The sequence below is a fragment of the Anguilla rostrata genome, chromosome 12 (genome assembly GCF_018555375.3).
Source record: "Anguilla rostrata isolate EN2019 chromosome 12, ASM1855537v3, whole genome shotgun sequence".
Taxonomy (NCBI): Eukaryota; Metazoa; Chordata; class Actinopteri; order Anguilliformes; family Anguillidae; genus Anguilla; species Anguilla rostrata.
Genome location: NC_057944.1, coordinates 26,558,553 through 26,576,825, shown reverse-complemented (window position 1 = coordinate 26,576,825; position 18,273 = coordinate 26,558,553). Strand labels below are relative to the sequence as shown.

The window sequence follows — 18,273 nt, the reverse complement described above, 5'->3', positions numbered from 1 at the left end:
TGATATTATATATTTGGATTTCCAAAAAAACGGATAAACTACCACATGACAGAATAATTGTCAGTATGAGTCATTATTAAGTTATTTCAGGGTGGGTTCAGAACTGGCCATGGGGAAGAACACAAAGGATAACAGTAATGTGGATCTTATCAGAGCAGGGCACTGTGGGAAATGGAGTCACCAAAGGATCTGTGCTGGGATAGCCACTTTTCCTTGTATTAAATAAATGATCTTGATAGGGACATTTGAATGAAAATAGTTAAACTTGCAGATTACAGAAAGCGCAGAGTTTGGCAACCAGTCAGAATTGTTTATCCTAATAAGTAGAAGGAATCCAGAAGTGGGTGGAACCCTGGGAAATCACATTCAATATAGTTAAGATTTACTGTAGCTGCTTACACCAAGTTCTGCATATGTATACTAAAAACGTAAGTTGAGGATGAAAATTAAATGTGCACAAGAAAAAGACTAATACAGTAACTAAGCCAAGACTTCCAGGATCTGTGCATTGTGCAGCAGTAGTTTAAAAAAGGCTAACACGATGTGGAGGTATATAGCAATAAATGTAAGCTATATTGACGGGTATGTCAGACCAAATTTAGAGCATTATGTGCAGTTCTGTAAATACAACTTGCCAGCTCTTGGACTAGAGCTGGTTATCTAGACAAATTAAGGAATAAATATATATCTTCATTGCTGTCATTATATTTTAATCATCATTAAAAATGACAATGTTATGCCAACCAGTGGCCGTGAGGTGAGTTGCTTTTAAATCCACCGAACACGTGGATTTCCTTGCAAAACACCTGTGTTTAGGTAATTCATCTCTTCGATCCAATAAAAGACATTTATTGTGTCCTGGTGCTGAGCTGGTGGCATGATGCCACAAAAGCTTCATTCACAAAATATATGAATCAATGTATGTACTGTATTTGCCTATCATATCTCCAGAGGAAAAGACGGACATCCTTCTGTAACTCCAACTGAACTAGCGCCCTCATACGTTCTGCAGCTTTGTCTTCCAAAGACAGTGCATACCAGAATACTAGCAGTAGCCACAGATGTTTTGTCTCTCCATTCCAGCTGGAGACACTTAGTGGCCATCTTAACTGCTTAGCACATTAAATCTAACAATTATGCCTTCATGTCTGAATTGGTCCTTGTGAATATTTGACCCTGCAGATTTGTGCGTGATTGTGCGGGTCAGACCTCCTTGAACACTAACCTTCCTCCACACTTAGTGAATGTGCAGATGTTTGCCTGGTCTCTGTTCAAACGTAGCCATGATATGAACACTCAACATGTAGGTGGGCAGCGCAGATGTGGTTTGAAAGCCATCTGAAGGGCTCTTCACAGGGGATTACATTAGCAGCTCCTGTGTACAAACTGGTGTTTTGCTCTCTGACAGACACAGTACTGGCCACACCAAGTCTTTGCTGCAAGATCAGCATAATGGAACAGCAATACAAATCTTGCTCACAATTGATAGTAAGATGCTGATCATGCTTCCCTACACAAAACTGGTTTCAATTTGAATTTCTGATCTATCCCCTTAGCACGTATGTTCTGACATTTGGACAGGGACACAATTTTAGCTGTTTTGGCTCTGTACTCCAGCACACTGAATGCGAAATGAAACAACAAATATGAGGTCAAAGTGCGGACTGTCATCTTTAATTTGAGGGTATTTACATTGACATTGAAAGATCCAGCCTTTTACAGCCCTTATAATACATAGTCTCCCAGCATGTTTCCCGTTTTTTGTAGATGTATTTGATTCATTAAAAAATGTACCCCTTCATGATTTCCTCTATTACTGCATATTTGTCACACTGAATGATTGGAGATCTTCAGAGAAAATACAATGTCAGACAAAGGGAACCTAAGCAAACACAAAACACTTTTTTTTTTATTTTTACATTTTTTTTATTTATCAAACACCCATATCTCCCATGTGAAAAAGTAATTGACCCCTTAGTTACTCAATCAACAGGAGGGTGGAACTTGGCTGGGAAGTACAGTAATTCAGTTTTAGCCAAGTTGAACTAATTTCATCTTGAGACGTCTTGTAGACAAGCTGAGATGCATGCTGAGACCAGTGAATCAGAGAGAGGCAGAGAAAGAGTTGCATGTCATCAGTGTAGCAATGATAAAACAGGCCATGAGATGACAGAATCAAGAGACCAAGAGAAGAGAAGAAGACCGACCCTGGGGGACACCCTTTGAGAGGCTATGAAACTGTGCTCCAAACAGCAGTTATCTACTGGATTGGGGACTTGATACACTGTAGGGTACGGCTGTTCAAGAAGCACAACATAAAATGTTCAGATAACCAATTTGATTAACATAGTTTTTTTTTTTTTTTACATCTGAAGTCCAAGTAATTCCATATATGGTCATTGACTCACTGGCCCTAAACCAACCAGAAAAAAGGGCAAGTCTAAAAATGTGGCCAAAAAAAGAAGAAATTTCTGGGTCTTAAATCTAGAAATGCACTTTGAAAGTAGCCAGATTTGGTGTGAATAAAGCAGACAGGACACTGTAGATCTTCCCAATTCCAGGGGTGTGATTTGCTAAAAGACTAATGGCCAATTACATTTGATGAAACACAATCACATGTAGACAGGATTCCAAAGGGATACTTGCACTAATTATGTCACAAAAAAGCTTTGCATAGCATACTGTTGTCAAGTTTAAATACCCCTCATTCAAAACCCAATTTATTTTGAAGGCCACTTAGTAAATCTCACTTTAAAATACTTAAAATAATTTAAATGAAGACTGGTTTAAATAGAATAATTTATCGAAAAGTAATTTTCATTTATATAAGGGAAGTGAGAATTTGTTTAAATTACAACACTTTCTGCATCCAGCCGTTTTAACAGCTAACACCGTTTAAAGTTTCGGACCCTGCATACCGAGCACAAGGTCATTAACAGTTAAAACTTCTCACTTACAGAACAAACGAAATATACTTACTTGATTTAATTTGGTTATTCTTATAAAGAATATAAATTAAATAGCCAAATATGATAGGCAAAGAAACCTGTTGAATCAACTTTTATCAAGATGTTCAATTCACAACAAAGCATGAAATTTATTCAAAATCTATTCTAAAGATGATTATTCAACTACCTTAACAAACAAGGAATAGTACATACATTCCCAGGTCCCAGTCGCAAAGGAAATGAATGAAAATCCAAAGCTTGTTTCTCCCACAAAAACCACAACTAATATTCAAAAACCAAAAGACAGTTGAATATTCACAAAAGCCATTGATGAAAATGTAAAAAAAAACGGGGCCAAGTATGTCCAATACCAAGACCCTGTGCACACCAGACACCACATCTAGATACAAGGTTTAGATTCCCCATATACCAACAGTAGGCTAGATATCACCCACCAATGTCCACTCACAAATTTTACCCAGAAGATGTTAACTGGCTGATGTTAAGTTCCCTAAAAATGAAAGGCCCACATTTTATGTCACTGAAAGAGGGGGAGGAACACCCCCTCTTCTCCTGACCAATGCATACTGAAAGAATACTCAGGGAAGGATGGTTGTACTGAATGGTTGAGGTGTGGAAGGTTGGAGATGTGGAAGAGGGGTCAGTCAAGGACCTGGCAGATTTACTTATTAAAGTTTCTGTATGTTGTTGGAAGCAGGGTTAAGCACTATTACATTATTATCAAAAGATTCATGGTAGTAGCTTTTCTAATAAGACCAAACAGGAAAACAGAATATAACCAGCTCTGCACAAAAATATACAAAAATGAAGGTTTTCTTCTGCTTCTGAAACAGAGGTGATATACCGTATGTAGACAAACAATTGTTAAATCCAGCCAGTATTAATCTCCAAATTAAGGCAAAATATTTTGCATGTAACAAAACCATTATCGCTTGGCTTCCGCTTGAATCTAAAAACGTAAATTCCAACCGGCAGGCCTAAACAACCATTTTCTATGTAGACATTACGACTTTCAATAGATGATTTCAACTGAATGTCATAGATTGGCATTCAGACTTAAAATAAACAAGGAAACCATAATCCTTGTAGTTTGTGTGGCCACACTGACCCCCAGTATTTCTGGTGTTCTGTGTTTCTTCCAAAAAATAATTAAACCTTCGAGGAGAGAAGACATGACACCTTTAGATTTGTATACAGAGAGCGTAACTTTTATTTGCCAAGACATTCCTTTTTATGCTTGTGGGGAGAGATTTGCCATATCAAATTATATTGTCTCTCTTTCAAAGGTGATAACCTAAAAACTAGATACTAGGGGTGTGCAGAGACGTTATTACCTGTATCTGTATCTGTTCAACCAACAAAATTATCTGTATCTGTACCTGTATTCGGATAGAAGACAGGAAGTGGGCATGGTTTATACCGGAAGTCACATTAAATCAGGCAAACGTTGTATTTTCTAACCTAATATTCATTGGCAATGCAATGGCATATAATTAATTATGAAATATATTTCCAAATCCTCATACTGTACTTTTCATCTCGCTCTCACTTTTTTTATTTTTAACTAAACTAAGTTTTATGAACTGTCTGTCTTTTTATCTAATAGCCATCCACAATGATATGAATCGATTTGAAGAAACATAATGGATGACGCATAGAACTTATTTATTAAACGTTTTGCAATGCAGTAGCTCAAAGTTTGTTGGTGTGTGTAACTGGTGCCGCCTCTCTCTCTCTCTGCCCGTGTAACATTAGATAGAGGCTATGAGAACTCGTCATGGAGCTGACTTTTTTTTTTTTTTTTTTGAATTCGAATAATAACGAGAAACTTCGGGTAGAAGAAATATCTGTTTCCATCGCATTATTCGTGCTTTCCCGAATACGGTATTCAGATTTGGATACATCCCTACTAGATACCCGACAGCTACTAGGTTGAAAAAGAAAAGGCACCACTTGGTCAATGTGATCATAAGTCTGGTGATCCTAAAAAGCATTCACTCATACATGCAAAATTCAACATGTGCTTTGGCAATCTTGATTAAACACAAGAAGGAAGGCCTTTTCACAGTGCACTGTGGCAGTTATACAGAACCTTATAAAAAGTTCCAGAATGCATATGGCTGTATCTCATCCTGTATATCATACTCTATATGCAGCGCAACCTGTATTGGATACACTATGCGCAATGGAACCTCTTTCTCATACACTATATGCAGTGCAACCTGTATTGGATACACTATACGCCATGGAACCTATATATCATACACTATATGCAGTGCAACCTGTATTGGATACACTATACGCCATGGAACCTGTATATCATAAACTATACACAATACAACATGTATCTAATAAACTATACACAGCAAAGCCTGTACCAGAAACAATATAGTGTTTCCCATACAATGAATTTATTTGGTGACATACAGCCGACTCATTTCGCTGCGTGAGCTGGCCCTCCCCCCTCCCTCTCGTAGCCGGTGTATGTAGAGCAGAGCAGGGAGGACAGAACAAACATAATTAGAAGGATAGTCATGTGACCGTATATGTGCCAGGTAACTAAATATTTAAAGTTTTTCAAAATCTGTAAAATTTAGCCGTTGTTATGCATTGTTTTTTCAAAACATGTCCTCCGCTCTAACCAAGACTGCAAAGTTATCAACATTATTTGGATTAATGTTAGCCAGCATTTAGAAAGCATCATTGTTCAACTAGCTAAAGTTAGGTTTGATAGCTAATGAAAACATTAACTTTTCACTTTTTACAGAAAAATTCTTATTTAAAAAAAGACTGTTAAAAGAGAAGGAGGAGGCAGAAACTGCACCACAGGCAGGTTACCATAACATTACTGTTACGGTTAATAGTTAGGCTTACTTACTTTCATTGAAATGAATGAAAATCATTGTGTTTAGAAATTAGGACATTTTGGATATCAGGCACCAATGACTTTAAAGCCCTTAACTTATGTTCAGAATTTGTATGTGATTGTATTATCCTCCAAATCATTCTGATAGTGTAAAGGTTTGGCTGTAACTGAGATAATTACCACACATTACAGATTTTAATTTAAAAGATTTAAAACTGTGTAAGAGAGCTTTCAGTATCCAGTTTTGATTCTAGGCTTTTGATTGCCTTAGGAGACTGTTATTGGTGTTTGACAACATGAGGACCAGAGTAGTGCCAAGGAAAGTTAAGGAAGCCATTAGGAGGATGAGAAATAAGAAGAAAACTGACCAAAGAATTCTCATCACAATGAAGAAAACTCTCCAGACACCTGACAGAAACACTAATCTAAGGTAGGTGTGAATTTATCAGTGACTACTGTCCGCAGAAGACTTTATGAACAGAACTACAGAGCTTATAATGCAAGACGCAAACCAGTAGCTAGCCGCAAAATAGTGCAGCCAAATTACAGTTTTCTAAGAATTACCTAAAAGAGCTTGCAGAGTTCAGGAAAAAAGTCTTGTGGACAGATAAGACCAAGATTCACCTGTATCAGAGTGATAGTAAGAGCAAAGTGTGGAAGCCAAAACTTCCCAAGATCTGGAGCACCCACTTCAATGAAACATGGTGGCATGAGTGTTATGGTTTGGGCATGCATGGCTGCCGCAGGTATTGGCTCACTTGTCTTCACTGATGATGTAACTGCTGATAACAGCAGCAGAAAGAATTCCAAAATGTACAGAAGCATCTTATCTGCTCACATTCAAGCAAATGCCTCCAAACTCATTGGACAGGGCATCATCCAACATCCTTAATCCCAAAGATACTGCTAAAGCAACAAATGAGTTTTTCAAAGCAAAAAACTGGAAAATTCTTGAGTGGCCAAATCATTTACCTGATCTGACTCAAATTGAACATTCGGTTCATATGCTGAAGAAAAAACCTAAGGCACAAGCCCTCAAAACATGGAACTGAAGATGGCTGCAGCGTAGGCCTTGCAGAGCATCTCCAGAGAAGATAACACCTGGTGATGTCTATAGATCCCAGACTTCAAGCAGTCATTGCCTGCAAAGGCTATGCAACAAAGTACTAAACAGGACTACTTTCATTTACTTAAGTCCCAAATATTGTGGTGCCCTGAAATGGGAGGGGAAGGGGGGGGGGGGGGGGGTGGTTATATAAAAATTTCTACATGGTGAAACAAGAAAGAATAAAAATACCATTTAACAAAATCTGAGAACATGCACTTTTAAATGGTTTGATTACAAAATTAAAATTGTGGAGTACAGAGGCAAATCAAGAAAAAAATGTTTTAATTATATGTTGTACAATATAAATGTCAATGTTTATTTATTGCGCAAACCAAAAAATATTGAAAAAGTATGAAATAATATATTTTTACTGTAATGGAAGTACAACATAGTACATAGTTTTGGTAATAACAACTGAGCAATTAGATGTAAGCGGAGATCAGAATTTAAATTCACTGCTGTAGAGCGTGTTTGCAAGTGAACAGTGAAGATCTGATATGATAAAATACATGAGAAAGAATATCCGTAAATTCCATAAATATGACAATGATTTTTATGATTTTATCAAAGGAGAATGTGTACAAAACCAGCATGTTTATCCATGCAGACATAAGGACTGCAACAGTGCCGTTGCTGTTTTTGTCATGGAGATAATGGTTTAACTGAATTTCGGCACATCTGAACCAGGACATTTTTCATTGTTCTGAAAGGCAGACGGAAAGAATCGTTTATATTAATTAAATAGGTCACAGCCAAAAAAAAAAAAAAAAAAAAAACATCAATCTAAATAACATCCTCATCCTCTTCCAGATCACATTTGTGTGTGCTGTGTTAATTCATGCAGAAGAAAACGATTTTGAACGTGTGTGTGTGTGTGAGTACGTCTGTTTATGCTTTCCGTGCATGTGTGTGTTTGTGTGTGTGTATGCACGTCTGTTTTTGTTGAAGGGGCTTATGGATTCCAGCTCATATACTAATTTGTCATACTCAATCCTCACACATCACAGATATTCAAGCATTACTCGAGCCTCTGAGCTTGTATCCTGTCTATCCCCCCTCCACCCAGCACATGCACACACACACACACACCCCTTTTTTCCTGACATGGCAACCTGATAAAAAATAAATATACTCTAGCTGCTGAGTACTCTTTGTGCCACTTCCAAATGTTTCAAGCAGCTATGATTAACCCGATTACTGGCAGTGTCGCATCCACCTTCAAATGAGAGCCGTTCTGCTACCCTTTTTTTTTACAGTGGTGTGTTTTTACGATGGCAGGGCATGGCACGCAGAGTCTAGAGCATTGTGTCTGGTTTCACACAGGCAGACTGACCCTCTCTCTCCGGGGACACTGACAGCGCTCTCCACGGAGAGACACACAGACACAGACAGCACTGAGAGAGAGAGAGAGAGAGAGAGAGGGAGGGAGAGGGAGGGAGAGAGAGAAAGGGGGGGAGATAGTGGTGAAAGTGAGAGAAGAGAGGATCAATAACGAGGGCTGAGACGTTCTCCAAATCAGTTTTTTTCTTTCATTTTTTAAGAGTGAAGGGGGAAAAGACGCAGAGAAATGGTGTAACATCTAGTCGGGAAGAAGGTGGGGATTGCAGAAGGCACGTTTTTAGGGGGGGAAGAGAGAAAGGCTGCCACCACAAGGATCTGTATATTTTGAAGGGAACAACTCCTTTTGGCTGAGAAGACACAGAGAGAGAGAGAGGGATCGGAGAGAGAAAGGGAGACTCCTGGACTGATTAACATTCACGGCAGGTAGGAGCCGGCTGCCTCTCAGCCAGTGTCGCAGCTGAAATGGAATTACTGTTGTGAGCGATGTGTGTCGGTCTGTGCTGTGAGAGCCAGGGATTGTTAGTCCGCGCCGGCTCTTTGTTGCTCGGCTTTACCTCGGTTCACCCCTCGAGCAGGTGGAATTACTTCAGAGTTAGATGGGAATTTAGCGCAAGTTTTGCCGAGGAGGTAAAGGAAGGGGACGTATGGAAGACGGGCTTTTGTTCCTCCAGACCTGGGCGTCCAGCCACTTTTGGCTCCCGGCCAAAAGAGAAAGGCACCAAGTATTTTAGCCCTCAGAGCGGGGCTGCGGGGCTGAGATGCTGGAGCCGATCTCCACGCTCACTGGCTCAGTCTGCCCCACGCTGTAAGGTGATAGCCAGCGTTATTGAATTCCCCTGTGGGGTTTGATCGTTGTGTTACACAGTGCAGCAAAGGAACAACATTAAAAAGAGGAGTGGGGAGGGTGGGGGGGGGTGCATTTCCAGAAAAAGTACACTGCCTCTTTCTTTCCCTCTAGCCAAACTGCTCGGGCTTTGGCTATGTCTGGAACCTGTCTGATATCACATTACTTTTCATTGGAAGTACAATAGTGAAAAGTGCACACAGATCAGCTCAGCTTTTATTTCCTGTTGTCATTTTAGGTCATGTCTTGGTGCGGTCGGTATCTAGTTGTTATTCGTTTGTAGTTTTTCTTATTGAGTGTTCCAGTTTAAATAACTGTCCCAGAGAATGCTGCTGGCCTTGGACTGAGAAATATATGAACGCAGACTTACTTAGTCCAGGTTAGAGAGGTCAGTCTCAAGCATTTATTGTGTACAAATGCTTTTCCATTTAATTCATTAATTTCATGATGATTAATGATGGATAAATACTGTACGTATTTTAAATACTCTACATTATTATCGTTCAGGAAGAGTGCACAAGATACATGTGCAATTTTGGTACACATTGTTCTAGTTATGGAACTCGGAAAACAATTGGGTGCATCATATGGTATGGTGGCCATTTTGTATTTTATCAAAAAAAAATTAACTTGTGCTCTTCATAAGACTGCAGTTGGCATAAAAAATTTACAAATTTTATTCATATTTATTTTAATCACATCATATTTAATTTCGTCGTTGCCCACATAAATGTATGTCTTCTGAAATTAAATCCATGAAAACAAACGAAAAATGTTGACTCCAAAAATACTACAATACAAAACACATTTTCACACAAAGATGTATGACAATCTTTACAAATCTTAAAATAACATAATGTTGATTATTTCTTTAATTTCTGGTTCAGAATGTAGTGACAACATGGCCCTGATTTTCAAAAGAAAATATATTTGCTTTAACGAGTCCAGTTAAGGCAGCCCAGGATGCCCCAGTTTCACAGGCTATACTCTAGCCAGTCTATATTTAAAATTGAGCATGTCTGTACGCTGTATAAATTAAAATACACCATTTCATATTTTTGGGGCATACAAAATTAACCCATTAATGACTCCAGGAACACTAATACTTCAATACACAAAACCAAAAATTATATTTAAATATTGAACACATCTGCTGTCACATAGGACAAGTAAGCCAATTTAAATATAAAAGTTAATACATATGCACTACATAATGTGAGAATGAGTCCCATGGACAATGATTGGTGTGAGGTTATTTTTAACAAAAAAAAGTTTATATGTACTGGATGAGTATGAGTATTTACTATCACCTTTTTTGGATTGAAATTAGGATTTAATTGAAAGCCAGAAAAATAACGCAATCATGGCATAATTTCATATATAAATTATTAATCTGCAAGCAGCTTCAGTGACCGATGACTGAATTTAATGGAAGAATTGAATCTGCAGCATCTTATTAAATTATAATATTGCATATTGTGACAATAATAAGAAATTAACTCCTCCAAACGTGTGCTAACATATTCTAGCTGGTTACTTGCAAGTCATCCAAAACAAACAGAATGTTCTGTGGACACAAACTGTAATTATTAGTATGGCATGAACTTGTTGTGAAATGCTGTTGATGCCATATGTCTGGTGCGGTTGTATGGCATTTTTAGTACAGGATGTGGGATGTGACCTGTCAGGGTGGTGTAGCTGGCTCTTCCACCGTTCACCCAGTACATTATTTTGCCCGTGAAGAATATGGACATGGGCATGTTGTTCACAATTCCAAAAGATGCATGAGATTAAGACAATTCAGCACGATTCATTTTGTCTTAAAAGAGGGGCTACATTACCGTTCTTGCCTTGGTTGTGTTCCCGTTCATTTATTTTAGAGATCAACATTTATTTGTTATTTCATAATCATTTTCTTGTAGGGAAATTAACTCTGATTGGAGTTTAGAAGCAGACACCTACATTATGATGCTGTTAATCATATTATGGTGCATTTATCCTATAGAAAAGACCAATTATTTCAAGAAATGCATTACAGCTAAATGCATTAGCATTAATTACCTTGTGAAGACAATCATTTCAATAAGCAAGAGATCCAGAAATATGAGACTGCAACCACAACAACAATTACTGAAGCTGCATCATTCCCCAAATAAGTCAATTACAGGCTTCTGTTTTGGCTTGGTACTACAAACTGATGGCTTCCATTTACTGTTTTTAAACCCATATACTAAAAGAAAAAATATTATTAACGCTAAATGATGTGTACAGTAATCCTTGATAGTGTCATATTTCATGTTAGCACAGTGAGGGTCAATTAATTTCAGAGGATAATTTTCTGAGTGGTTTTCACCAGTTTTCCACGTATACCTAAATGAATTGTTTTATGACACATTTCAATTTTTTCTCTCTGTGACATTTTGGTTCATTTTATTTAATTATTACTTTTTTATTTGAACCAGATACAATATTTAAAGCCTTGCTGCATTAGACAGGCTGTGGGACTGAGTGCTAGGGCTTGTTTTGTGTGAGCACAGGAGCTAAAAGGCTCTGCATGGTTCTTTTTTTTCCCTTTTTCACCCATTGGATGTTATTTCCCTCCTGGGTCATGCCAGGATAGACAGTGGCCTACATATTGCTTCATTTAGAAATGAGAACATTGTGGGTCCTTTCAGCAGTTTCATCACTCACGGCTGACCCTTTTTGACACGCTTTATCTCCGACTGCATTGTTTTACGGTTCACAGCTATTTCAAAACATCGATATTCATTATTCAGATTTAATTTCAGGTTTTTCATCTGACTTCGGGTCCACGTACCATTTCAGAAAGTTAACAGTGATATTTTTCTATTGAACTGTGTTATAAGAGAGGAGACACTTTCTGTGAGACTCATACATAAAGAAAGCATGTCTAGATGGTTTCTTGCAAAGGAAAGCGAGTGAAAGATTTTTGTTGTGCAGGAGTTCTATCGCGAGATTATGGTTTTATATTACCACACAAGAATCGTGAGATAAAATATGTTTAAAGAACACACCCAACACATTAAGACCACAGTATACGCAGGTAGGTGTAATTCTACTCTAAGGTCTAACTTGCAGTTAAAAGATGAATACAACAAACATTGAAGAGAATCTTTATAAGTCTTTGTAAGATATTATTTATAATATCACACCTCCAAAGGCTTATGGTAAATGCAATTTATTTAAATGCAATTCTATCCATTTAGAGTGAGTTTTGTTGGGCGTTTTGGGAGTACAGGCAGTCCCCGGGTTAAGAACATCCGACTTACGAACAACTCGTACTTATGAACGGACTGCCATTCATATAAAGTTTTTTAGTTAAATACAATGGTTCGTAATAATGAACGCACACACTACTTTGTGACGCTCATGAAAACATTGCGTGGCTTATATATATATAGTAAAATACATACTATATACTAAGACAAACATTTGACTAACTGACGCTAAATAAGAACCGTATGTACCTGTTCTGACTTACCTACAAATTCGACTTAAAGACAGACTTAGGAATGGATCTCGTTCGTAACCCGGGGACTGCCTGTACTTATATAATATTTATCATGTTGTCCCTGTTTCTCCCCCCCCCCCCCCATTTTGTGAGCAGGTATTTTCTTCAGACACAGGGATAACACAACAGAACCAATAACTACACAGATAAAATGTTTCAGTTACTTCATCTCAAATGAAAGGAGCTGATTACACCTTATCACTATAAAACCGTCATTCAGCAACAACAACAGCTACCATTGGGATTATTGTTGTTTTTTTTTCTTCTTTTTTAGAATTTCAACAATATCTCAAACCAGTCAGTGGTATTATTAAAAATGGAAGTCATCACAGAGATAATATGTTTATGCAATAGGTTGCTTACCATTTTATTTATATAGAATGCATCATGGTCAATGTAAATATTTAATTTCTGTTAAGTTTTGCAGCCATTTTGAGAAAATGTTAACCGTTTAGATTCTGGAGTTCTTTTATTTTGAGGCTGATTGTGGAACAACCCTGCCTAATGACTATTATATTAAACGAATTCTATTTTAATTTTGGTTAATGCAATTTTAACAGTCCAAGAGAAAAACATTCAGGACATGACTACTTCCATTCATCTATGAGCTAGGATGCCGGTTCTTTTATACAGCATATTTTCTAAGCCTCTGAGTAATTCCCAATCCCCTATAAGAAAGTGAATGATTGTAGCTTCAAAGCCACATACATAATTTATTGAAAATATATTATATAAAATAATAAATTCAGATAATGCAAAGGAGCATTGCAAAAGAACAGGCCTTTTCATTTAAAAGTGCTGTGGTGGTCTGGAATTGGTCTGGCTTTGGGACACACCTCAAGTCACAGTTGATGTCATCTTTGACCCTTGTTGCACCCCCCAACCCAAACACACACACACACACACACATTATTTCATAATGTCATACCTTTGTGTATAAAAAATGTATTGGCATGTATCCTGGGCATTCCATTGGTCCAGAAATCCATTACGGACAACAAAAAGAAAAAAAAACTATGCTTCTGTATTATAACCACTTTTCTGGAGGAGGAGTTCACTGTGTGTACTTGAATACCTCTCTGTCCGAATTGCACGATTCAGGCCCAAGTCAGGTCAGCCCAATACTCGGTGACATTTCCAAATGTTACAAAGCTGGCTCCATCTTGTGAGCCTCTTCCTGCAGAAGTATAGGAGATATAGTGATTACATAAAGAGGCTGAGGGTAAATGATTTCTCCAACACAATAAGGTTTATATGCAGCTACTGATTTACACTACAAAACATGGCAGTTTTACAGTTTAGAGACACAACCTCACTTATTGAAATCTGGCAGTTTGATCAAAGGATGGTGCCCAAATTAATTTGTGTTTACAATTATTATTATTATTATTATTATTATTATTATTCACAGTAGTACTAGTAGCAGTAGTAGTATTAGTAGTAGTAACAGTAGTAGTCCTAATATTAATATTTCTGAAATGCATGCCTTTCTTGGGGGAATTAAATACAATTACTTAATTGGTGCCAATACTCCAGGTCTGAAAAAATTTCTGACAAGCAGAAGCTTATATAGGTCATCAAATAGTGTGGTGTGCAAAAGCAAACTCATATTTATCCTAAACTGTTCTAGAAGTTCTAGAAAAGGATTGTCTTATACAACACAACAGCTAGACCATGGCTCTGAAACACAATTAATTAAAAAGATCTTATTTTTTATATTTGACAACCTTCCCTTGCAGAAACACTTGAACTATTTGCTTTTCGGCTCACTTAAATCCCTCCACTCCCCTTTAATTCCCAGGTCACAAGGACACCGGGCTCAGTCTGTGACACGTGCAGCAGATGATGACGTCATACACAAAATCGCAGACAACAAAATAATTCTGTTCCTTCCCTGGCTGGGCAGATGCTGGGATAAACTGTCTGCCATTTGAAATGGGAGCCAGTGCCCTCATTGAATTTTAGCCCTATTTTATTTATATGAAACATGTCAACTGAGGTTAATCCTGCTCCCTCCTATTTGCCGCTTTCATTTTTTTAAAGACATCAGTAAAATTCCACCAGACACAAGATAATTCTTTTTTTCACAGTGGACTGAGGAATTACTGCAGGTTTATTTTTTCATTCTGTCTGGAGTCTTTACAGTGCCCTGAGTGAAATAAACAGAAATAGGCAATGTGCTGTTCAGGAGACACTGATGTAATTCGACAGGTGTACACTCAGTGACCTGGCGAGAACAATCTATTTTGTGTTCCTATAGAGAAATGTATATGAGCTGTCTAGGCATATAGATCACGTATGACTCTTATCCTGGATGTTGTTGGATAAAACATGATGATACAAATTTTTATATGGCAAACACAAAAAAACAAAACTGCTATTTATAAACGGTGTGGAAAAAAGTAGAGGAAATGCCCCTGTTGTGAAAGGAAGGTTCAGTGAGTATTCAAATTACCCAGACAGACCCAAAAAGCCTAAAAAATAGTATAATTGCATGCCCCAATATGGAGCGAATAACAAGGGAACCTGGTGGAGGTATTTAGAACATTATGTTTTTTGTGTATCATTTAATTGACATCAGTTTTGTGGGGAAAAAACAACTAAATAGTAAATGGTGTTTTTATTTGTTTCCACCTCTGCGAAATACACCTGCATAAAGGTTTGCAGGGTATATGCACAAACCAGGAAGAACACTACCTCCCCTGATTGACATCTATTTATTTTTTGGCAACAGTAATATGGTGAAGCAGCCAACCAAAATCACATATAAAGAGTTTACAGACAACAGCATTGGTATTATACAGTTCTGCTGTGATAATTGAAACCAAAATGCCAAGGCGTACAGTGTAGACAGAACGTTAATTGAAAAATTTCTGTCTTTCAGGATACAGCAGGAGAGTTTTGTTTTCCAAAAAAACGCAATGCAGCCCATGGTAAATCGTATTTTCCAGGTTGCAGCGTGGATTTTGGAATTGTCAAAATGAACAGATTTGTCACACTTTATATTTCCCTATTTTTTCTTCCTCGTTGCCTGCCCCCGAGGAGTCAGTCCCAGACATTTTGTCACAGTATAATCATTGATAAACGCAGCATGGCAACAGTCTCCTGGGGTCTGTGTATCTGGGCCAGGAGAGAGGCCTGTATGAAAAATACAGCGTCGGTTTGCGCTACGCTCCCGCGGCGATCGGGGCCTACTTCAGCGGTGTTTCAACATTTCAGGTTAGGCATTATCAATCATTCCAGCCTTCCTGTCACATCTGACATGCCTGAGGAGCGAGCTATAGGCCAAGGGTACGTACGGATGCACTGTAAATGCCAACTTTGTCAGTGAGGATATCGATCCATCAGCCGCACACAAGGGAACAAGAGGACAAACACCAGCATATCATGGCTTTATGTAGTTCTCTTAAGCTTGCCGTTTAATTAAGTATTTTAATTACTTCCTCCATGATTCATAATACGTGGTGCTTAATTTATGTTTATTTGTTCACATGCTAATGAGCAATACTTGCTTCGCCCAATATAAATATTTAAGAGACATTTACTGTGAGGGAGAAGGGGGGCATTTGAGGGAAGCACACTATGAGGATGATTTTCAAATGAAAGCAAGCAGCCTGCGTGACCGTGAACGGCATTTCTGCTCCATTTACACAGGCGCGCTGTTATTCAAAGGCTTAAACAACACTGAAATGCGCGCGTGTCGTACCTGAGCAAAACAGTGAAGAGGTGCATGTCTGTGCAATTCAATCAAATGCAAGCACGGAATGGATGAGATCACTTCTGTTCTCTTATTCTGATGTGGCAGGATCATGGGCATCATTTGACCTTAATCATACAGCCAGGTACAAGTGTAACATATACTAAATTAACCAGGTATTCACACTTAACCAGGTATTTTTCTGCCAAATAAAGAGGATTCAGCTCTTACTGAATGAAGATGAAAAATAAATCTCTCAGACAAATACATCCAATTTCTGCTATTCACCACAGAAAATATGTCTATATGGATAGTAGACAAAGCATTAATTGGCTTTAGCGATTATACAATAGAACGACAATCTGGTGATCATATCAAGTTCATATTTAGGCCTATTCAAATTCATCAAATTTTGAAAAAACAATTTTGAGAAACAATATTTATAACAATTCATAGCATTGGACTATGATAGCTAATCACCAACATATTGAGACCCATGTCCTTTCATTTACAGCAATACTTCATGGCATGAAAGCACTAAACAGCCGACTTTCAATTGAATGTGCCATAAGTCTAAGTTCATCCAGAGATTTGAATTAGCCATGTAATCTTCTCCTGCATGTATATTTATTTTTATATTTTATTTTTTTTCTTATTATTTATTTTTTATTCTTCCGAAGGTACATTATTGCTGCTATGCAGTAAAAGAAAATTATCCCCAGTATACCGTTATAATGAATCAACGTATGTCTGTTCCTGTGTGTGAGAAGGAGTATGGCTTGTGACGTCATATGTTATTGTTATAACAATATCTTTTTCACAATAAAATTATATTATTTTATTTTTATTATGACATATTATATCATTATAATGTAATAAAAAAGTATTAACTATCAAAAAAAATCATAAGGATTTACTACAGAGTGCCACAGTTTGTAGTCCTAAAAGCCAGAAGTTAGCGTTTATGAGCCATGGCTTCCCTCGGCAGATTTCCAATGCTTTTTTCCCATATAATTTAGATTTTTACAGAAAATAAGTCTGTGGGTAACATAAGCTTAAAAGAGTTTCCCATTTTTCACGAAAGTGTGACTTTCGGAAAAGCATTTTTTTCAGTCACGTTCTTCACTATAATAACACAAATCACATATTATTTGATCATTTGATCGTAAAACAGGTGCACATTAAATAGCAGTTGCACATATGTGTTAAATATTGTATCAAATAAAATTAAATTAAATAATCAATTTGATGCAGCCTTGAACACCATCTTTATCAATTCAATGGCAGTTTCACCAAGTGCCAATCAAATTATCCCAAGTACGTAGCCTACATCTATGCACTCAACGATCAACAGCTCTTGCATTTAGGCTATCCAGCTGCTGGATCTTGCGCTCACATGTTTATGCAATAGAACTGTATAAGAACTAGAAAGGAAACTGCCTTCTCAACTAGCTTAGTTAACAAGCTGTTTAGCTACATGGTTCACCATTGCATTGGTTATAAGCGGTATGAAGCAGGCTTAACCTATTTAGTTGACAAGCTAGTTGCTGTGCTCCCTGAGGTAAATCAACTAATATCCAAATGATACTTTTCATCATCATTCTACATTGTGTCACAGTATGCAGTATGTAAGTTCAGAGAAACGAGCAAGAGAAAGCTACATTTTGAAAAAAATGTTCCACCCCCTCCCCTTAGCACTTCCTCCAAAGCCCCGCCCTCCAAACACATGCATGCATGCTGTCTGAGTACTGTAGAGAGGACAAGAATGTTGAAATGTAGGAAGAGTGAAGCGCATCATGCCTCATTTACAACGAGAAAATAAAACACATAACATCACCATAATGAACATAAATAATGAATATGGCTATAGTTTTTATTTACAGCTATGCGCTAGAGTCGATAAATGCAGACATGGG

General features: G+C 37.6%; 2 protein-coding genes across 4 annotated transcripts in view; one reads left to right on the top strand and one right to left on the bottom strand.

Moving 5' to 3' along the window:
- gap43 (growth associated protein 43) overlaps positions 1-18,273 on the bottom strand; it is a 124,242-nt gene that overhangs the window by 58,163 nt on the left and 47,806 nt on the right. The window lies entirely within an intron of this gene.
- LOC135235957 (zinc finger and BTB domain-containing protein 20-like) overlaps positions 8,283-18,273 on the top strand; it is a 76,838-nt gene continuing 66,847 nt past the window's right edge. For 2 of the 3 annotated variants that reach the window (XM_064302051.1, XM_064302049.1), the window contains exon 1: positions 8,284-8,707. The gene's annotated coding sequence lies outside the window, so the exon portion shown is untranslated. Of the gene's footprint in view, positions 8,708-18,273 lie in introns of all 3 variants that reach the window. The other variant, XM_064302052.1, reaches the window with a different exon arrangement.